Genomic DNA, 24,156 nt, shown 5'->3' with positions numbered 1-24,156 from the left:
AGATTATTACTTATACAAGGATAATATGTGTGTTAGCAACCCGATCTAGTCCATTAGATCACATAAATATGAGTCATTATGATCCTGATCCGTTATTAGATCTCATCCATCAACACTGAGGCTAAACACAATCAATCAAACTGAATATGTAGAATACTGACACCATTAAACAGTCATCAGAACACATCAACAACCAGAACCACCTGCAACTTTAAACATCATAGATCAAATGGTATACGCTACTACAATGAACCAAACTTGTGTACGTACGCGCTTTCACCAAAGCCAACCTGTGTACATACCTATAAATATTCAATCATGACTTGCAGCGATTTCAAACTTAAGTTATACCCAGTTAAGAACATTACAAGCCTCAGTATACAGATCTAGAATAAGCATAATCAACTATATAGAGATAGTTCATTTCAAACCATTTGATCCCGATCTATCCTTATATCTTGTTCTCCATCAACCGGTGAGATCCCTATTTAGCTCAGATTCAAATCTACACCATAACCCAATCATAGTATTCCAGATCTAGCACTTTATTAGATATTCAATAATTCAGATGATGCTTTGCCAAATGATATCCTTCCTCTTTTATAGTCTTAGGCCTTTCACAATACCACGGTCCAAAACCATAATAACACAATACCATGAACCCAATACTTGGGATCAACATTTTTGGATGCAATACCATGAACCAAAACCATAGGATCAAAAACTGTAGGACTAATACCATGAACCAACCATGAAAGTGCATGAGATCAACACTTTTGGATGCAATACCATGGACCAAAACCATGGGATAAAAAATTGTCGGACTAATACCATGAACCAACCATGAAAGTGCATGAGATCAACACTTTTGGATGCAATACCATGGACCAAAACCATAGGATCAAAAACTGTTGGACTAATACCATGAACCAACCATGAAAGTGCGTGAACTTTTCTCTTGCATGAAGGGAACTTTTCTCTGCATGGAAGTGTGTGAACTTTTCTATTCATGAAAGGAACTTTTCTCTGCATGAAAGTGTGTGAACTTTTCTCTACATGAAAGAAACTTTTCTTTGCATGAAAGTGCGTGAACTTTTCTCTACATGAAAGAAACTTTTTATCTTCATGAAAGTGCATGAACTTTGCTGCACTATAATTTATCATCTGAGATGAGTGGGTTTCCATCAAGTACAACATATGTATCATAATGCAATAGGTTGTAGGAAAATTTTGGAAACCAGGGGTAGGAGGATATTGGCGTAATTGGAAACAAAAAGAGGAGTAGGAAAGGGCCCCTGACACAGGCAGCTGACAAGATTATTACAAGGAGATGGCATCCCGCAAATTGGTGAGGAAAACTAGGCCAGATATTCTAAGATGGGGCACCCGAATTCAAGGCAATTTCTCAATAACAGAAGGATATTATCAAAAAGCTAAATAGAATCAACAGGGAGAGGTAAAAAAATGGAAAAATCTATGGAAAATTAAACATTGGCTGAAAGTGTCCTTCTTTGTTTGGACTATGTTACATGGCGAGGTGCTTACCTGGGACCAGATACAGAGGAAGGGGCGGAAATGACCATCTCACTGTGCGCTCTGTAATTCACAGGAGGAGACTATGGAGCACTTGATGAACCGATGCGTAGTTAACAACACCCTGTGGGAAATCCATTTCAAAATCTTTGAGCACTGTCACATAAATTATCAAAACATCATTAATACCATAGAAAGATAGCCAAGGAAACCTTACCAAAACCTGGTGGTAAATTGTGCGTGGCTCCTCTCTACTGGGTTCTTGATCTGGAATATATGGAAGGCACGAAATAGTGTTATTTTCAAGGCAGAAAACCAAGCTCTAGCAGACATATGGGAGCAAACCCTCAAGAATATGAGAGAAACAATTTTAACGGAGAGATGGAAGGAGAAGGACTGGCAGGCATCACAAATGGAGGAGAAAATCTTGAAGAGACTAGAGGTAAACCAGAGTATGGTAAGCAGGAATGTCCAAAGAAAAGCCCAAGTTAGAGAAGTGGTAGAAATTACACAGTATAGACACACCCGACAGGGATTTACAAAACTTAATTTCGACGGTGCTGCCAAACACAACCCAGGAGAAGTAGGTATTTAGGAGTGACTGTGGAAACACCCTAAGAAGCTTTGCAATGGATTGTGGGGAGGCGACTAATAATGAAGCGAAACTGTATGCTCTGAAGTGAGGCATGGAAATTGCAATACAGGTAAAAATTAAGAGTCTCCAAATTGAGGGAGACTCAAAATTGGTGGTGGACATGGTAAGGCAATTACAACAGAAAAAACCAATGGAAAAAATCAACAAGAGTTGGCGAAAGGCGTGGCTCATCGGAGAAATAGGGAAACTTCTGAACAAAATTGATTATCTAATCCCTTCCCATGTAAGACGCTCAGGAAATAAACCAGCTGATTGGTTAGCAAACTGGTGTAGTCAGAATAGGGGCAAGTTGATTGACAATGAAGGAATATATCCGTTGCTCCCGGAGGAGCACGACCGATTACAACAAATACTCGACATTGATAAGGGTGGTAATGGTAATTCCAAGGCTAATGGCCAGAATCATATAGGACGTAACAGTTGCAGGGAAAGATTGCAGCGGATAGGGACGGACAACATATTCATGAGAAAGGACAAGAGCAATATAAGTGACGGATCAGGGTAGATGACGGGGCTAGGGCCACTTAACGGGGAAGAAGAGAGACCGAGGCATCCTTAAGAAAATATCTGGAGGGAGTGTGGGAAGTCGGGATAAATGGAAGAGGAAGGAAGATAGGTGGCATCAGGGGTACAAAAAGGGTACGGCAAGAGTAGCTGGGAGAATGTAGGAGTAATGAAGAATAAAGGAGGACTAACAGGTATCGCCAAATCTCGAGGAAGGGATGCGGGGATGAGAGTTGGGAAATTAATTGGCCAAATGGAGGTTAGGATGAAAGGACAAAGAAGAGTTTACAAGAAAAGGCCTGAGGTGGCAGCTAGAATGCTCATGCAACATAGCACGAAGTATGAAGGATCGACAAAAGGTGGTAGCAAGGCTCAGCGACCAGCCCGCATCTCAAGTCTTGGCAAAGAAAGGTGGTATGTTTCCTTAAGCCCCCCTGTTTCAGGCCTTGTGTTTGATAAAGGTAGAATCATTTGTTCTTTCTCAGAAATGTCCAAAAAAAGGAAGCCATTAACTAGTAGACGGATAGGAGGAGGTCATCTTGGTCACGGGACGAATAACCTTTACTCCATCCGAGTTGATGCGATTTCTGGTGGAGAAATCCGTGGCCCCTGGAGGGGGGTTCAATTCATGTCCAGGAAGGAGAGGTGGGAGGGGAGGGTGGCCTTGTCGGGTCTCGTTGAGCTCCATGATGGTCACTGGAGCCTTAACCTTTTCGGCTGCCCGGATAATTCCCGAAAGGCTAGGCCCAGAAATCCTTTGGGCCATTGGGGGGTAAGAAGCCTTCCCCATCAAATGGGGAGCCGAGGGAGGATTGTTCTGTTTGTTGAGACTAGCCAAGTTGGTCAGCACGGGGATTCCAGGGAAGTAGAGAGAGGGGGGAGGGTCTTGGGCTGCATAGCAGGCAAAGTCGTGAGGTGGCCCAGGACTGCAAGCTAGAAGCACCTACGAGCTCGTCATGCTAAGGCTGGGGGGGTAAGTGATTGGATTTTCACAGAACTACAAATTAAAGGCATTGACTTGTGGTTTGCTGTCTTGATAGGTATGCAAGCCACATTAAATTCAAGGATTCAGGACTGCAATAAGATGGCTCCGAAGAAGGCAAAACAAGCTCGAACCCGGGAAGGAGTCATAAGAAACAATCTGAAGTGGAGAGGAAGGCAGCCGAAATTAGAAAAATCATGTTCATGATAAATGCGTATATGGCTGGGAACTCCCCAGAAACTCAAGCTCAAATCAATGGGTGGGAACGGGAGCTGAGGTCTATTAGCAAGCACAAGGAAATTCCCAAAGGGGAATGGGAGGATCTGATTACAGACCCTGGAAACACTAGGATCATAAATTCTCTGTTTAATAAGACGTTACAACAGTATTGGATAATGAAACACGTGGTCACTCGAGCTATGGAAATGAACCAGGAAATCTGAGAAGAAGAGGAGGAGGAAAGAAATCAGAGAGAGGAACAGGAAAAAAGCCAGACAAGGGAGGAAATAAAAAATCTAAAGGCTACCCTCCTGAAAGAGATTGCGGCCGTCCAAGTCCAGACAGCGAGAAACCACATGATGCTGCAGAAGATGGAACAAATGTTGTAGGAAATGAAATGGGCTATGGAACAGAAGAAGGTGAAACCTGGGTTTAGCGCCATGGTGCTTGCCCCAGTTAACTCATCAGATGAGGAATGACAAAGATGAGCCTTTGGATATTTTGTTTAAAATGTTGTTAAAAGAGAACTGTGCCTGGTTGCTATGTTATGGTCGTGTAGTTAGTTTAGTTAGCAGTATTCAAAAACTTGGATATGACAGTATGAAGGAGAAAAACATTTTTAAATTTTGGTCTGGTTATAATGCGGATAGGTGACGGTCTAGTTTTCTGCGGACAGACTAGCCGCCTGAACATTAGTTTGCTATAAATTTTTGCTATCGTAAATATAGAAAGAGGAATGCCTAAGTTTACAATTATGTATTTTAAATGAACAATTTTAAATTATTTTATAATCCTTTTAAACATTTATTTAATGAATTAGTATATTTACAAACGTGTTAAGAAATTAAACATAAATTAACAAGGAAAAAGCATAAGAATCTCATGCAACACATTGAAACCCCAGATATAAGTGGAAACCCTAAAAGGGAAAAACCACGAATTTTGGTTGTTGTGATGTAAAGGAAAGCACCCACTCCCTCTTTTACAATTAATTTTTGTAGGATTTACCTACAAAAGGATTCTCCCTCAATTCTATTTTGCAAACTACAACTTGTTGGGAGCACTCACTCCCTTTACTACAGGCTCCAACTTGCTCTTTTTCAAGGTAATACTCGAAAGGAGACACCAATTCCCTAATACGATTAAAAATTAACTTTGCTAGCTTACCTAGTCTTCATCTCTGTTTTGAACTTTGTCTTTGCCCTCTTTTCAGATGTTTATCTCCAGTGCTTCTCTTCCTCAATTATGCTTCACTTATGATCCTCTTTCTCTTTCTCTCTTTACTATGTAATTCATGAACTTACTCTCATGCTATTCAATTCTTTAACAAATCTATCATTGTAAAATGCATATTTTTACATAAAAATCCCATTGATTGTTTGTATTCCATGCAAGAATCTGAAGTGAAAGGTTTCCTCTTTATATTATAGGGCTATTTGTGTTCTACCTCTTCATTTTCAGATTTGAAGGTCAATTCAATAAAAATGGAACTTGTTCTATCAAAAAACTAAAGTAATATAAGTCAACATCAATCATTGCATTAATCAAGGCTCATAATTTTCTTTATCCATGCTACAAGACACATACATTGATTACCCATTTGTAATATGGGTTGCGAACACTAGTTTTCCTCTAAAAAGTTGGGTTTGCAATTAGTTAGGCTCTATTATACGTTTGTTCCTTGAATTGGTAAAACCTAGAATTCTTCTTTTAGATATGTAATGACTTCAGCTTCAATGAAATCAGACAAATCTACAACCCCTTTAGCATTGGCACCTGATCATGTGGATTAGATTGCAATATGGATACAAATAAAAGAGTTCATGTGTTGTATATAAGTTAGGATGGTGCATTTATTGTAAATGTAAACTCAACATCTATCATACTTTAGGTTGATGATAACATTCATATTCAATGGAAATAAACATACTCATATGCATATTCTCGAGATCTCATGTGCCATATATTTACCTTTAAGAACAAGGAACATGCAATATTATACTGTTGTTTACAAACCACTATAACAATTATTGATTATTCAAATTACTGCAACCATTGTAATCAACCTTTGTAATCAACTTTGAACCCAATGGATAAAAATCATCAATTGACATCAAACCTTCATAGCCATTTGACATCAATACTCATTTTCTAGTCCATAAGTTAAGAGCATTAGTGTTATTAAAAGCACAACCACCAACCTTCAATGATTTCCCTTACTAGTTTAGGATTTTCCCTACAACAAGGAAACTTAACATCCCAAGAAAGCAACCACCTAGTCCTTGGAATCAGTGTCCTTCACTCAAATCTTTTTTTTTTTGTAACAATGTTTACACAACATTTCATGAGAGAAAACATGGTTGGGTCTGTGACAAACCCCTCCCCCTTGAGGGAACACCATCCTCGGTGTTCTCTTCCCATATGCAACACATGAAATAACATAAAAACACAGACTATTTTGTGGAGATTTATATGTACAACTCTATACAATATTTACAATTATGTATAAATTTTCTTCATCTAGCACAAAAATAGGGATATGTATTCCTCATGGAGTCAGGCATTTCCCAAGTAGCTTCCTCGAGACAAAAATGCCTCTACTGCACTTTGAATTGCTACATGTTTGATTCTAAAGCATGAGACTCTTCTAGTCTAGAATGCACAACAGCTGTATATGGAGATCTTGCTCTGGTTCCACCTATAGCATAGACCAATCAATAATATGATTAGAACCTTGTACATATATTTTAAGCAAAGAAACGTGGAAAACATCATGTCCTTGAACTAAAGCACGCAGAGCTAGCCTATAGGCCACTGGTCCAACACTTTCAAGGATATCAAGAGGCCACAATATTGTGATGCAAACTTGTCACATGACCCAATATTCAAGGAACTCTTCTTGGGTTTTATTCTCAAGTAAAGATGTTCCCCAACTTGGAACTCTTTTTGCACCCTAAGCTAATCTTCATATCTTTTCTACCTATCATGTGCCACCTTCAAATTTTTCTTAATGATCTTAATTTGATGCTCCATTTCCTTGAGTGTGTTAGGCTTGATAAGGACCCTATTCACTGGATCACTCTAGCTTATAGGAGTATTACAACTCCTTCCATATAGTGCCTCAAATGGGATCATCTTTATAGATTTTTGGTATCCATTATTGTATGCAAACTCTACAAGTGGAAGATACTCCTCCCACTTCTTGGGTTGATGCATCACATATATCCTCAATATGACTTGAGGATTTCTTTTCCGCTCTATTTTCTCATCCATTCGTGGATAATATGATGTATTGAATGCCAATTTTGTCCCAAAACCTGTAAAAAGTTCCTTCGAAAATCTTGAAGTGAACTTAGCATCTTCGTCTAAAATAATTTTCTTGGGAATTCCATGTAGTCTCAAAATCTCCTTTATGAATATTTGTGCCACCTCACTAATTGCGTTGGTGGACTTGACTACTACAAAATGAAATACCTTGATCAGTCTCTCAACAACCACCATAACTGCATCATGTTTCCTGTAGGTTCTAGGAAAACCTTTGATGAAATCCATGGAGATCACCTCCCACCTCCATTCTGAAATGGGAATGGCCTTCAATAATCCTATTGGATGCTTGAATTCAACCTTCATTTATTGACATTCTATGCATTTAGCCACAAAATCAACCACTTCTTTCTTCAAATTCAACCAATAGTATAAATTTTAATAGTTGTGAGAGTCATTTGGTACCCTGGATGGCCTGAATATGGCTTGACACAGAACTCTCCCATTACGAGTCTCTTTAATTCATCATCATTTGGCACATAAGTTTTGTTCTTGAACCAATAAATGTGTAATCAAGAGTTCCTGGGAGGCATTCATGGAAGACTAGGGTTTGATTCAGACCTGCGAATGACAGACCTGCACAGACCACGTTTTTAGGTTCTTTCTCAGTAGTAAGGATGCACTACTACATGACAAAGGCACAATTCAAAAGAAATGGATTCCCCTCAAGGGGAGGATAGGGAGCCTCCCCAAAATATTGCTGAAGATGTCAGGACAGAACACCAGGATGATGCTGAACCAGTTCCAAATACTCTGCCAGACAATATGAATAAGAATGAAGCGCCCAAGATGACATCAACCACTTGTAAGCCCATTGTGGCTGAAAGACCAAAGATTGAACTCCCAAGCCATTGGATCAACAATAAAATCCAGCACATGAAGGATCATGCACTGATTGGGAAATTTATAGGCTTTTGGCCCATAGAAAAAGCCTTGCATGGCTGGATAGAAGCCAAATGGAAACCAAAAGGGCACATTACCTTGCAGCTGGGGCCTAAAGGCTTCTTTACAGTGATTTTCAACTGTATAGAAGACCGAAACAGAGTCCTCGATGGAGGACCATACTTTTTCAATGCAGCAGGTTTATATCTGAGAGATTGGATCAAGCGATTCAACCCTGAAAAAGAGGACTTAAGCTGGGCACCAGTCTGGATTCACCTTTAATCCCTCCCTTTGGAGTACTAGGATGAGGACTCACTGCAAGATATCAGGAATGGCTTAGGGGAGTTCATTAAAATCGCAAAGGAGATGAAACTCAGGCGATATACCTCCTATGCTTGAATATGTGTATACATGCATCTCAACAAAGCTCTCCCAGATGTGGTAAGTCTTTACCATGATGATTTTGAATGGATATAATCAATAGATTATGAGCATGTTCCATTCCGTTGTAGGAAATGCCATGCCCTTGGTCATCTCTTCCGAGACTACCCTTCAAACATGAAAGCCTCGAACCCCTCCAATATGGATAAATCTGACCCGGATGGCTTTACTAAAGTCACCAACTATTAAAAGAATCATAAGAAACCCTCAACTAGCCTTAAAAAGCCTATAGCCAATTCCTCAATGCCTTCTACAAGCAACAACTTTGAGATTCTGAATTAGACGGAATAGAACACCTATGAAATCCCTAATCAATCGAAGGACATCCCCAAGATGACTCCTCTTTCCACACCTTTGAGCTCCAAGTTACCCAAAATTCTGTACAATCCACAGACCCTACCTCAGCTGCCCCCAGTCACTTATCGAAATGGAATATTCAAGGTATGGAGGTTGACAATATGCAACATGAAATCTCGATTGTAGCAGCAATAACAATAGAAAGAAGTGAGATCCAACACATGGAAGAGGAGTTGGAGAGATTCAACATTGGAGATCTAGATATATTAGGATTAGAGCAAGCGTGTAAGAAAAAGGAATACGACAAAATCCCATAGAGGCAACTAGAAAGCTTAGAAGTCATCCTTTCTAGAGCACAACAACAAATATCTTTAGGAATCCAACCTGGGAGTCAATGGGACGGTAAAAATACTACTAAAGACAATAAAAAAAGAGGCAGGAAAACCGATCTACAGAGAACCATGCAGGTTGGGGAGATGCTGGTAGAATCATGAAGATATTCCAAGCTTACAAAATATTACAACCCCCTTTGTAGCAGTGCTCCATGAAGCTCATCTCATGGAATATCAGATGGCTTAATAGCCTTAGGAAATATAGACTGATAAAAAACATGATTCAAATGGAAAAACCCCAAATTCTTTTTCATACAAGAAACCAAATGTAACTCTACAATACTGGACCAGACACTTGCAAAAGCATGGCTAGGCAGTAAAGCAATAGTAGTGGATGCTTTTGGTGCATCAGGTGGGCTAGCCATAATTTGGGATGAAAGAGCTCTCACAGTTGATAATATTCATGCAAGTAAGCATTTCATACAAGCTACCTTCCTTATTATAGGGACTAATGTACATGGTCATCTAACTAATGTCTACTTCCCTTAGGAAGCAATAAATAAGATAGACATAGTGAATACCTTAGCCTTGATCAACTCAGAAACAACATATCCAATCTGGATCTCAGGAGGAGACTTTAATATAATAACAAGTTTGGAAGAAAAAAGAGGGGGTAGGGCTAGATTGGACAATGAAAGCATTCACTTCAAAAACTTCATGCAAGATAACTGTCTCATAGACATGGAATCCAATAATGGTGTATACACATGGAATAACAAATGAGCAGGAGCACATCAAATCACCTCACGATTGGATCGATTCCTACTTTCAGACAATGCAATCCATATAGGTGGGGATTTCACGACATCAATCTTACCAATCATAGGTTTAGATCACTGACCAATCATGCTTTAATGGCAGAGGCTGGGTAATGCCACCCATAGGCCCTTCTGCTTCTAGTTTTTCACGATGCTACACCTAGATTTCAATAATATGATACATGCGGTTTGGAAAAATTTCAAACTTCTGGATGGTACAAAAATGTATCAGTTCCAGCAAAAACTTAAAAATCTCAAAAGTAGCATTAAATAATGGAATCAGAATACCTTCGGAAATATCTTCCAAGCTCAACATGAACTAGATCAAGAAATGAAACAACTACAGTAGAGAATCATCATGGAAGGATGGTCTGAAGACACCTCAGAGCTGGAAAAACACTTGCAATCACAACTATCCTAAAGAGCTGAGCAAGAAGAAATACTTTGGAAGCAAAAATCCAGAATTAGATGGCTTAAAGAGGGTGAAAGGAACACAAAGTTCTTCCATTGCACTACTATTAAAAGAAGAATGCATAACAACATCACCAATATTCAGAATCTGCAGGGGGATTTGTTGGAAAAACATGAGGACATTGAACAAGAGTTCATTAATCATTTTAAGAAGGTACTCCAGGAACCTTAGATAGATAGAATGCAGGAAATTTAAAAAATAACCAAGAATATCCCTAAGATCATAACTGAGGAACACAATCAGCTCCTCCTTAGGCCAATCACTTTACAAGAAGTGGAGAATGTCGTGCGACATCTCAAAGAAGGAAAAGCACCAGGACCCGATGGCTTTACTTCCAATTTCTTCCACAGATTTTGGGATCTTATTAAAGATGAGGTCTGGCAAGTCGTGGAGGAATCCAGAACTAATAGATGGCTACTTCCCTCTCTGAATGCAACCTTTTTAGCTCTCATCCCCAAGGAAGATCACTCTCAGACACCAGACAAATTCAGTCCCATTGCTCTGTGTAATGTCATATACAAAATCATCTCCAAAGTAATTGCTTCCAGACTAAAACCTTTGCTTCCTCTACTCATTTTACTGGAGAAATTAGGCTATGTGGAAGGAAGGAAGATCAAGGATGGAATCATTCTCACTCATGAGATTATTCACTCCTTGAAACAATTCAAAAAGGTAGGTATGCTTTTAAAAGTTGATCTTTCAAAAGCTTTTGATAGTTTAAGCTAGAAATATACACAAAATACTAATCGCCTTTGGCTTCTCCCCCCCCTAGGTCAGATGGATCTTGAGTCTTATTTCCTCTTCCTTCTTCTCCATTCTAATCAATGGAATCCCTTCCTCACCCTTTCGCCCCTCCAGAGGCATCTGGAAAGGAGATCCCTTCTCCCCTTTCCTTTTTGTTATAATGGCGGAAGGACTGGGAAGATGCATCAAAGAAGTGCTTCATTCCCAGCAATTAAGAGGTCTTTCTTTTCCCAACACCTCGGTCTTCACCCACCAACAATTTGTGGATGATAATATGCTATTTGGCCATCCCTCAGTCTAGGAAGATCTCAAATTAAAAACCGTTTTGTCAGATTTTTCTGATGCCTCTGGGGCTTGTATTAACAAAACCAAATCCCAAATCTTCTTCTTTTATACCCCTGCTGCAACCAAAGCCTTTATCGCTCGAATCCTAGGCTTCTAAATAGCTACTCTTCCCTCCAAATACCTAGGAGCTCCCATGATGGACTCTTCTTTAAAGCACTCATCCTACAAAATTCTTTTGGAAAAATTAGAAGCCCATCTCTCTTTTTGGACTTACCACATGCTAAACATGGCTAGCCATCTAGTCCTAATCAAAGTCATGCTACAATCCATGCCACTCTACCTTTTTTTAGTTTTGGCAGCTCCAAAATGGGTCCTCAAAGAAATTAGAAATCTTTAAAGATCTTTCTTGTGGGGGAACACAGGCCAAAAGAGAAAATGGGCCTTGGTTAAATGGGACACTATGTGCCTCCCAAAAATATATGGAGGCACCGGGCTTCCTGATCCTCAGCATAGTAATGCGGTCATGGGCGTTCGCATCTGGTGGAAATGGATCTTGGAGCCACTTACTCCATGGGCCATTCTTTGGACTGCCAATAACCAAGTAGTTGATTATCTAATCAAACTCATAGAAGTAGGATCAAGTTCTCTTAATTGGAATGTGGCTAAACAACACAAGGATGTAATTCAACAAAATAGCTTCTGGGAAAATAGGAATGGTAATAATGCCCAGTTTTGGGAAGATTCATGGTAGCAACAACCCAAGTTGAAAGACCTAATCGACCCTCAACACATACAGGACTAGGAAGGGTAGATGATTGCAAAGGTAAATCAATATTGAACGCCTACCCACGCTCAAGGATATAGGAAATGGATAAATTCAGCTCACATCATTAGGTAAGGCACTCAGCTCATCAAGGACAGTCTGGAAAAGGAGCTTTCAAATAGGAAAATATTCTACTTGGATAAGAGGGATAAAAATAGATGGGTTTATAAAGCTAAAGGAACCTTCTCGACGTAAGAAGCCTACAACTTAATAATAAGCACCCAAATAGTCAAAGATCCACTATGGAACAAAGTTTGGGTCCCCACCATTTAGCCCAAAGTCTCCACTTTCCTCTGGCTGCTATGCCAAAAAACAATTCTCACTTGGGACAACCTGTTATCACTGTAAAACTTCCTTAAAAAATTTGGACAACTTACATGGTTTCTCAATTCTTGTATCAGTCATGGTCAAGTCATGGTCAAGTCATTTTTATGTTTTAAAGTCTAAGTCATAGGGTTAGAGTCTCATGTCCATCTTCAAATAAAGTTTGATAGCCTCATTCCATGTCCTAGAAGCCTCACCATGTGTTTAGAAGACATATCTCACATAATTTCGGAGAAATTTTGAAACTAGCTACGAATCCACGTTTTCGTAGCGCAGAAAGTGTAAAAATCCTGTTTTGCGCTACGAAATCAGTGTTTTCGCAGCGCGCTGCGAAACCCCTGTAGCAGCCTGTTTCAGCAGAAAAAACTGTTTTACTAGGTAACTTCCAGAAGCTTTCCAGAGCAGCTGAGAACTCAATTTTGCAAACTGAAAGAGGCTTTTCTTCCTAACATGTTGAATTACAAAAACATCTTTCAGTTTCTTTAATTCCATTCTGAGGTGGGAGAAATGTGTGGTTAAATTTGCGCTACGAAACTGCTGTAGCTGCCTATTTTGCTGTAGCTGCCTATTTTGATGTAGTTAACCAATTTTGAGGGACAAAAGGGAAACCTTTTTTGAAAGGGAGTTTCTGAAGAATGATCATTTGCACAATGCAAGCATCCAGCAAGGGAAAAACGGGCAAAGGAAAAGCATATATGAACCATAAGCCATTTGTTATAAAAGTGATCACAGCTACTATTGTTCATCATACTTCAGGCAGCGTTGAAGAGGTTTTATTTTCACAGGGATGCATGAACAAGGTCTACAGCACATGAAGAACATGGAACTTCAATAAATTTTTGTGTAATCAAATAAGATCCTTGTGGATACCAAAAGCAAAAAATGAGAGACATTTTTGAACTCCAAACTTCATTAGTCAACTTATCAGTCAAACTGTCTTCTTGTTTTTACCAGTTAACTTCCAGAATCGTTTCTGAGCAGTTGAAAACTTATCTCTGAAAAGTGAAAGAGGTTTTCATTCCTAAGATACTAAAGTGAAAAAACCTCTTCCACTTTCTTCAAATTGATTATGATCTGGGAGAAAAGGGTGACCAAAGTTGCGCTACGAAACTGCTGTAGGTGCAGTTTTTCATCTCCTGTTTGAAAACTGTTTTTCAAAGACTTATTCTGGGCAGCTGGAGTAGTGTTTCAAAAAACCAAAAGAGGTTTTTATTTAGCATGGATTGTTTCACACAAACCTCCTTCCGTTTTTCCAAATACATTTTGTACGAGAAGTTATGACCTCTGTCCCAAGACCTATTTTTCAGCCAGAACAGAGCAAAGGACAGTTTCCTGTTTGACACGTGTTTGTCAAGGATAGATTCTGAACAGCTGGAGGAATTTTTTAAAAAACCAGGAGAGGTTTTTGTTCTAGAAATCATGGGCTACAAAAACCTCCTTCAGTTTTGTAAAATGTGTCATGGATGAAGAGATAAAGGCTCTGTCCCACGTGCCAGTTTTCAAGTATCTAATCCTAAAAACAGGGAAACATGTTCCCTAATTTCTAGGGTTTGTCTAGGGTTTGTCATCAGCAGTTGGGTGACCACGTGGGAGGCTTCATCAAATTCGAATTCATGGAGTGTTAGGTGTCAAATAATGCTTTAAATTCTTAGATAAGGTTGTTGAATCATGATAAGGAGTTACACTCCTAGTTGTATTAGGTCTCTAGGACTGCTAGTTAGGTGTCATTTGCATTTAATAGTTAGTTTTGAGTATCAATAGGTGTCATAGTAGGTTGAATTCGAATTTCCCTCATGTTGGAGGAGGAATCTAAGTTGTGTAAAGAGCTCTATATATAGCAGAAGAGCTGATGTACAAAGGGTTGGATATTTTATAAAAACAGAGTGCTGTTTTGGCTTGTGAAAAGAACAGAGTTCAGTAATATAAGATATATGCCTTTCTTCTCAGGATTCATACAGCATTTACATGTTCAAGATGTGTTATTTTAATTTGTCCTTCATGTCTTTTTTCAGTTACTTAGATTAGTAATCACTCAGAATTCACTTATGCTGCTCTGACTTCCTGTACTCATCTATGAACTGTGGTTTTATAAGAGTTGTATTTTGAACATTTAAATGTCACATGCCCTGACTTCTATGTTAAAGCAATATCATTATTTACTGAGGTTTGACTGACTCCATAAGCCCAATGGAAACTTATGTAATGTTTTTCCAGCCTTCATATTTGTTAATGTTATTTCAAGAGAGTTAGCCATCTTACTGATAGTCAAAATCAATAATCCTTTGAGAGAGCCCTCTCAGGCTAAGGAGGCTAAGCCTTAGTCAAAAGATTGGTGTGAAATAGTTACTTGAAGTCTTCCTGGGTTGCAGCCTTCCAGGGCTCGATTTTGAGATAACACAACCTACGAAAAAGAAGCTTTCATGGGCCTTCTATGTGTCCTAATTGCAAAAAGGTGGAATAAACCACAAAGCATCCAATAAATTCTTGCCCACTAGCGAATGGACTTTGGGAAAACGTAAGCTTTCAATGCTGGAAAGATGGAAGAGATAAGGAGAATATCTCTAACACTATACGTAACCGGGTAAAAAATCCTTACAAAAGCAAACTGTTAAATGCACTATGGAGACTAATCCAAGGATTCATCATGTGGAATGTATGGAAAGAAAGGAATCGACGCATCTTCAAGGTTCAGTCCTCCTCTTTAGAAGTGCTATGAAATAATATAGGTCAAAACCTTCGAGAAACCTTGCTGCTTCAAGCCTGGTCAGAAGAAGATTATCCCGCCATTCCTCAGGAACAGACTATCTGGGCAAACTGGAACCTTCAATGGAAGCATACACAAGAAAATTAGGGCAGAACTTCCTCACAAGGAAAGACAACAGATAGATGGACCCCTCCACCCTAGCACATGATTCAACTCAACTTTGACGGGGTGTCTAAGGGTAATCTAGGAAAAGTCGGATATGGAGGAGTCTTCAGAGATCACAAGGGTGTTTTGCTTCTAACTTATTTGGGTTCAATTGGTTGGGATACAAATAACTCGGCGGAATTAGAAGGGCTATGGTAGGGGCTTCTCCTAGCACAACTCCATGATTTCTTCCCACTCATAGTTGAAGGGGATTCCTAGATTCTCATCAACATGGTCAATTAGATCCCGCAAAGGAAGCCCTCCTACAAGGTGGGAAGCAGTTGGAGACTAGCAGAGAGACTTGAGCTAATTGAAAATTGGCTCTCAACCCACAGAGATGTAAATTTCAAACACTCCTGCAGAGATGGAAACAAAGTAGTAGACCTTCTTGCTAACATTGGGGTAGATAGTGGAAGGACTCTTCATGTAGGCACACTCAATACTATGGCCACTACTTCTTAGCTACAAGAATACAGAGAATTAGTGTAGATGGAAATGGTTCAGGAAGAAGAAACACACCCTGATGCAGGTGTTAATCCCAAGCATTAGAATGACAAGACAGCAAGGCGGAGGACAGGCTGGCCACATGGCCCCTTGCAAATTCCCCCATGCCACTCTGAATGGCATTCATGGCACCTTGAAAAAGCCTTTAAATGACTGCACATGCCAAGGCAGAGCCAATTCCCACATAGCCTAGGTGAGTTTAACCATGGAGCCTGTGTATTTATCTGTTATTCCTCCCCCTTGGTTCACTATGCATGTCCTCTGTAGGCATGCGAGCCTATTGTGTGCATCGTCACTGGTAGTAGATGCTAGCTTTTAAGCTATATAGATCTAGGTAATGGTTTCCACCATTCCTGCACCAACCTCTGCCCTCTTGCTTAGGACCATAACTCCTCTATAATTTCCCCACAACACTCCTCTGAAAATTCATCCACTATCCTTGTTGCTTCTCCCCCTGTCACCATCCCTACCATGGTCTGCCATCATATGTGTAATGGAAGAGGAGGCACAAGAGGTAGCAGCTCACGTTCTCCTGCAATGCCTAGTCCTGACTCAGTTTCCCCTTCCTCCTCCACCAACAACCCCGACCCGAGTAGTTTCGCGGGGCATTATCCTGAGACTCGAAGCGACAGAGGCAAAGCCCTGCTCCATGGCTCTGGTCATGGAGATGCTGCTCTCCACACTGCTACCTTCCCCCTTCCTCCACACCCTGCTACTCACACCACACAGTTCCACTTTCGCAGTCTTCTGAATCGCCCAATTATCGTTGCCACTGTCTCAATTACCTTCATGGAGGAAATTGATCTACCAACTCCTTTGACTGGTCTCACTAAGGGGGAGACCAGAGCTAGTTTGAGTAGCAGGAGATGGGACAACACTGATGATCGCGAAGCTGATGAAGTTTGGGCTACCCTGCATGGCCAAGCAGTTGCTGGCAGTCAGCATGATGAGTAAGGTAGGCTCAGTTACATGTAGGCCTCTAGCTGTTGTAGTGGAGACATGTCAGACCCACGTGTGGGAGCATGTAGCACTGAGGGAGGCCAACCAGTTCATGGACGTGGCGAGTCGGGCGAGGATGGAAACCCATATAGGTGTGCATGTCCGGTTGTGGAGGAACCAACCCCAGACAACTGAGTGCCATGTGTCGCATTGTCAGGTGGACATTTTGTCATGTTGATGGTTCAACTACTATTCAACCTTATGTGTCTCTTGGTCAGGATTATGTTTTTGGTTCTACTGTGTCCGTTATGCTATGGTAAAACTAGCTACCCCTGTGTGGGCTATTTTTGGACTCATACTTTTCTGGACTGTTTTCCCCTCTGTTGGGGCAGTAAAAAACAATTATTCTAGATGTGTGACGAATTTTGCTAGGATCCTCTATGGTCGAGCCTCACTGTAACCCTTTTTTGTATCATATTAATAGATTAAACTTACTTAGAAAAAAAGTTTTGTTCCTAAACCTAATTAGGTTCTCATCACTAAAGTGATATTCCTCATCCCACCATCTTGTAGTACCTTTTCTGTCACTTAATTATATTTTTCATCATGTTGTCTTACATTCTTAACCCTTCCTACCAGGTCCATTTTGTAAGATCTTATGGATTCCATGTGATTCACTTGGATTCTCCTACTAAGAACTTCAAAAACCCAGTTCTCTTTTCCTTTTATGTAATTGATATCAAAGTCAAACTCACTAAGTATGACCAACCATCTAGCCTACCATGTGTTCAACTTGGGTTGCTCAAAGGAATACTTGAGGCCACTATGGTTTGTCATAAGTGTAAATTTCCTAATGAGGAGGTAATTCCTCCACATTTTTAATGCATGAATGATGGAAGCCAATTATAGGTCATGATTCACATAATTTACCTCATGCTTATTCAATTTCCTTGACTCATAATATATTACCTGTCCTTCTTGCATCAAGACTACACCAAGCCCTTCCTTGCAAGAATTTGTGCACACTAAAAAATGCTCATTAGGATTTGCAATCCTCAACACTAGTGCATTTTTGATAATTTTTTTCAATTTATCAAAGCTTGTTGCACACTCAGCTGTCCATTCAAATTTATTTCATTTCCTCTAAAATGAGGTGATAGGATGGCCTATCTTGGAGAATTTTTTGACAAACCTCCTATAATAACCTACCAATCCCATGAATGATCTCATCTCACTCACATTATTTAGTGTTGGCCACTCCATTTTGGCCTTGATCTTCTCTGGATCAATTGATATACCTTCCTTCGAGACAATATGCTCCAAATAGTGTATCTATGATTGGAAGAAATCACACTTGCTGAGTTTTGCATAGAGCTTGTGTTCCCTCAGTATCTACAGTACTGCAACTAATTAATTTTCATTCTATTCTTTAATTTTTGCATACAGTAATATGTCATCAACATGTTAGAGTCGGTCTTGTAGCCCTCCATCAGCGATCAAAAATCTTTGCATTTGCATAAGTAGGTGTCTCATCAGTGTCAATTTTTGCATCCCATTAGGCATGCCATAACCCTGATGGAAGAGCTGGTGTCTTTGTCCCCCTCTTGGCGTTGCTGGATCAAGTCATTTCAGTCCTTAGTCACTTTTAAACTTGTCTTGTCTTGACTTGAGGTCAAATTCCTAGGTCTAGGGTTTTGGTCAAGATGGTTTACAAGGTCATGTCTCTGAAGGTCAATAAGTGCTCAGCAAGCCAGAGGGATGATTTTAAAGGTGTTTCTTCGCAAACTTCTATCTTGTACAGTAAATTTTCACCTTGGATTTAAAAACCTTGTTTTTAAAGCCAAGGTCATTTTTCAAATTTTTGTAAAAAGTGATGAAATTTCAAAAAGCTTCCAAGGACAGCATGAAACCCTGGCTCCCTTGCCAAGATCCCTCAGATGTTGTCCCTGCAAAAAGTATCGAGTAAAAGCATTAAATGAGTCAATTTCAGGACAAAGGAAACCAAGAAAAAGTCAAGTTTATAAAGTGTCAAAGAAAACATTATAAAGTGGGTTTGGGCATGAAATTATTTCAAATCAAGGTTATAAAAGCCCAATCTCCCTCCATTCACCCTCATTGTGCATCTAACTCACTTGCAAGAGAGATTGGGCGAGTGTTTGAGCGAATTTGAGAGCTGGACTGGCGCGCAACCCGTCAGACTAGGTGCGCGACCCGTCAGCAGCGTTCCGGCAGTGCATTTTTTCAACGGGCGTGACCCGTCAGTGGCACGTGACCCGTTGGGTGAGGCGCGCGACCCGTCAGCGCCCTCCCTTTGAAATCACCTGCAAATTCACCCAAGGAGCTATCAAATCGCCGATTTTCTTAAGGTAGGCCCTCCAAACTCAAAATTGGTTGCTTGTTATGTTTGAAGGACATCATGAATGTGTTTTTAAAGATCAAATTGTGCAAGAGAAAAGCTCCATGTTGCTGCATTTTAAATTTGTAAAATATGCCTAGGGTTTTATGCTGTTTGAGGGTATTCCCCTTGTAATCATTTTCCTCATTCCCATTTCATTTTCCTTGTATTTCCATGTAAATTTCCCTTTTAAATTTGTAAAGAAAACAAACCCTACCCCTTTTCCCTAAAAAATAAAAAATCAAACCCTAACCCTACCCCTCATAATACCCATGTAAACACATGTATTTAATGATGCATATGCAGTGATGTTTGCAGTGTTTTTCCCTAAATTCCCTGTTGTTTACATGTATTCCCATTTTCCTTTTAAAAAATGTCCCTCCCCTAACATTCCCCTCATGTTCCTTGTCCCCTTGAAACAACATACAAATCAACATTTTACAAAGCAGAAACAACAGTACATTTTGTCCACTCTGCTCCTTAAATAATGTCAGAAACCGAAACCTATGAGCAGAGTGATGACCAGGCATCAGCTTCAGAGATTGAGATACAGAGGAGGCCTCATAAGGGTGGTAAGGGTGGTCATCATAGGCGAGAGGAGCCCACCTCTTTGACAGATTTACAAGCTTGTCCTATGGCAGTCTCATGTTTCCAGTACATGTCTTGCTATGAGTTTTGTGAGAGGATCTCTCGGATTCAGCACCACAGAGAGTTGGCTCGCCTGTTTGTTTTACACTTGCATGATGGACATGTCAACCTTGCCGGGGTGGACTTTACATTAAAACTTGAGGTGATTGCACAGGCCACATGGATACCTAATGTTGGAGAGGTATGTAATAAGCGCAAGGTGCTGGATAGTGTTCATTTTGAGCCTTTCGTTAGACCAGCACTCATGAGACACTTGACAGGAGTGTTTCCCTTCAAATTTCTCAGGAGTGAGTATGCTCCCATCATGAGGCTCATCATGCTCTATTTTACCTGTGAGGGCAGATTTTCACAGGTATATTCATACCATATTCGCCTCTTGATGCACTTCACCTGAGTGAGGATGATGAACATCCCTGTTTTCTTCTATCAGAACATTGAGAAGATGGTGTCCATGATGCAGAGGAGGAGCCCGGCACAGCAATTCAGGAGCCTTTACCATTATGGTTTGATTCAGCTAGTGGTATTACATCAGTTGACTCAGCAGGGCATCTCATGGGAAGAGTTCATCTCTCGTGAGTTTTTCACAGCACCATCACCGCCACATCCCGAGGTTATTCATGAGGAGGGAGGACCATCACAGCAGCATGACATCCCCATCACTAGACATGTCAGCTCCTCACCTGTGGTTACTTATCAGAAAGGTCAGAGGGCCTTATTTGCAGCAGCTCGAAGAGTACTTTCTCCACAGCATGTGGAAGGGGTCTTGCCTTCTTCATCGGCTGAGCGAGTGTTATCTCCACATCAGGTGGAAGGGGCCTCGCTTTCTCCAGCAGCACATGTACCAGGGAGGGGCAAATAGCCCAAGATTGACGAGGGACCATCAGGTGTTCCGGATATAGAGCTCATTGATCTTGATGTTAGTTCTCCTAGCCGAGAGTCAAAGGAGATCATTCAGCACCTTAGAGCTGAAAATGATGCCTTGCAGAGGAGATTAGAGGGGGCACAATGGACTATCACATATCTTAAGCAGCGCAACAAACAGTTGGAGGATGAACAAGCTCTTGATGAGCTGTGGAGGATTCGTAGTGACCACATTTTGAACCGGAGAAGACCTGGTGATCTATTGCCCGCTGAGCGAGAGTCCATGCTCATCTGGGTAAATGCACACTTGGAGAGGCTGTTGGCTAGGGTCAACCAAGAGAAGAAATTGCTGAGGAACATGAAGAACCATTATTGGGCAAGAATGCATGTGTGCAAGGCAAAAATGAAGATGTTCCAAAAGTGGTTGCCTAAGGTACAAAAAAGGACAAAGAGGCTTGATCCCCTTCGTATCTTGGCCGAGGCTTCATTGAAGGACCAAGGCACTAAATAGCCTAGCCACAGCACAAATCCCAAAAAATTTTGAGCATTTTGGGTAAATTTTGATTTTTCAGGCAATTTACAGGTTTTTCCCCATTAACGGGTCTCACCCCCCGCGCGACCCTACAACATGGCAACTCCATTTTGTAAAAACTCAGCGTTTCCAGATTTTTCATGAGAAGTTACATATGCTCATCAATGGACTTGATATTTTATGAAGTTTTGGGCCTCCAAAAAGTCAAAAAACAAGCAAAAATTGACTTTCTGCCACATTTTTGAGTTGCAGAAAGCAGTCTTGGGAGATTGCAATTTTGGAGGGGCAAATGACCACCAAATTCCGAAATTCTAGTTGGGTTGGAAAGTAGACTCACAAAGCTTTCCAACAAGCCTACTCTTGCTCAATTTGGCCACATGGAAGTGCCCAAAATGTGGTCCTAAAGGCGCGCGACCCGTCAGGCAGAGGCGCGCGACCCGTCAGGCAAACTTCTCCAGATTTCAGCGTACAGCTCAGAAAAACGCAGTTTGACCTTGTTTGACTTTTTGGGGTGGATTATTATCTTATTTGATGTAATTATTGTACTTTATTGACAGTTTTACTCTTATGTACCTCTTCTAGAAGATTCATTCATGTAAAAGGTGAAAATTAAATGAATGAATTGGTTTCCTAGTTTATAGAGGCAAGTTGTTTTGACTGCCTAGTTTGTAGTGCTTAATTTAGAAGTGGTTGAAACAGCTCCTAGGATAGTGAGCTCGACCCATGGAGGCAGGGAAAGAGGTTAGATGATCTATATTATGTACTTTCTTTCTCATTTTCATGGTTGGACTCTTGAGGGAGAAGCTATCATTGTATTATTCACTGTATCTCTGCAATTTTTGGCTAAGGAAGACCAGGGTTTTGCAGTCCTCTTTGGGATTCTTGTGGAATCATGTGTTGATGGTGTGTTTCTCAATGTACTTGTAAGTGTGTTATGTGAATCATTTCCTTTCTTTTACTTCTGCACATTAAACAAATGAAGTGTTAAAGTAAGAATTCATGCATGCCATGCTCTGCTTTTCAGTTTGTTTAATTTCAATGTTTTCTACTGTCTAAAGATAATTCAAAGTTATTGTTTGCTCTCTTTAGCTCCTCAATTTTCATTCCTGATCATCCACCCTCAATCAAAGGCATCAATACTGTCTCCTACCTCGCCCCAAAGAACCCCCTGCAGAAACTGTGTCCAATCCCCACACCCAAAATTGCCCTCTCCTCAATTTGCCACCAAAAACCCTAAAAACCCCAAAACAACCTTTCTGATCAGTTTACTAGCCTAAAATCACTGTTACCCTATTGGTCATCTCATCCATTGAAGATTTTACCGAGATAGACCGGAGAGAGCCTTCTCCTGCCCCGTAGGGCTAGCTACGAGGCTAAATGGTTTGATGTTTCCTTGAGGTTTACCTTTCTCAGATTGAGGTGAAATTTCAAGCGCTAACATACTGGCGACCATACTGGGGAGAACAAACTAATTATTTGCTCATTGACGTGTTATTTCATAAGTCTTAGACGGAGCCTGAGGATACGCTAGGTAGCCTTCGAAAAAGCTCTTGTTTTACATCAGCGTTAGTAGATAAACGCTGCTTCAGTCAATCTCCGTGAGCTTGTGAACATAGCGCTTCATTGACACTTTACCCCAGTATAATTGTTAACTCTGAGCCGTGGATGATAGGTTGAGAGTTTTCACAGGCTGAATGGTTTTTCTTTTCTAGTCTTTTGAGAAAAACAAGCTGGCTACTGATCCTAGACCCATTTTCAAATCTCATTCATGCCCAGCTATTTTTGATTATCTCGAAGATATTGATTTTGACGAAAACTTTGAGCTATCCTTGTTTAAAACTAAGTCTGAAAGTGCGCTCGATTCTCCAGTCCTTGACCCTGATTTTGCAGCTGCTATTGAATTTGAGAGACATAACAAATTGGTTGAAAATTTCATCTTTAGACATCTCCAGACACGTGTTCAAGCTACTACCCTTGCTGATTTTGTTGATAATATCTCTGATCATATTGGATCCACTATCATGGCTCACGAAGAATCTTATCCTCCTTATGTTTCAGTTTCGCCTATAATCACATATCCCGAATCCACAGTCGGTTCCCCTCCTACTTCTCCTACCCCTCTGACTCCCCCAACTCCACAAACTTCAGCTCCTCTTATTATAATCCCTGCTATCACAGCTCCTCCTCCTCATACTCATCCTACTCCCCCTCCTAAAGCAATGGCTGCCCAGTTTTCCCCACTTGCTTTGCCTGCAAATCTTCATGATATGCCAGCTGATTATCAAAGTAAAATCCCCATGTTTGATGGCACTCCACAAAGTATTACTGCTCAGCAACATATTGACAAAATGACAACTTTCTTCGATCTATATGAGATAGATGAAGAAGATGTTACTATGTGGTTGTTTGTCCAAACATTTGGAGGGGAGGTTAGAAAGTGGTTCAGAGGGTTGACAGCTGGAAGCATTGCCACCTTGGAAGCACTTCAGAATCAGTTATTAGATCGGTGGGAAATCAGAAAGGACCCACTTCAGATTAATGCCGAATACAACAACCTCAAGCGTAATCCGGGTGAGTCTGTTCAAGATTACATAATCAGATTCAATACAGTTTATAATGCTATTCCAGATGATTTGAGGCCATCTAGAAAATCAACACTTCTTAAGTTCCCGGATGGATTTGATTCAGAGATGGCCTACTCATTGAGAGACAGAGATCCACCTACCTTGGAGGA

Source organism: Pinus tabuliformis, chromosome 1_2 (assembly GCF_031772625.1).
Source record: "Pinus tabuliformis cultivar Carrire ecotype Pingquan chromosome 1_2, CPIR1, whole genome shotgun sequence".
NCBI lineage: Eukaryota > Viridiplantae > Streptophyta > Pinopsida > Pinales > Pinaceae > Pinus > Pinus tabuliformis.
The sequence above is the reverse complement of the archived record's forward strand: the minus strand, read 5'-3'. Positions refer to the sequence as shown.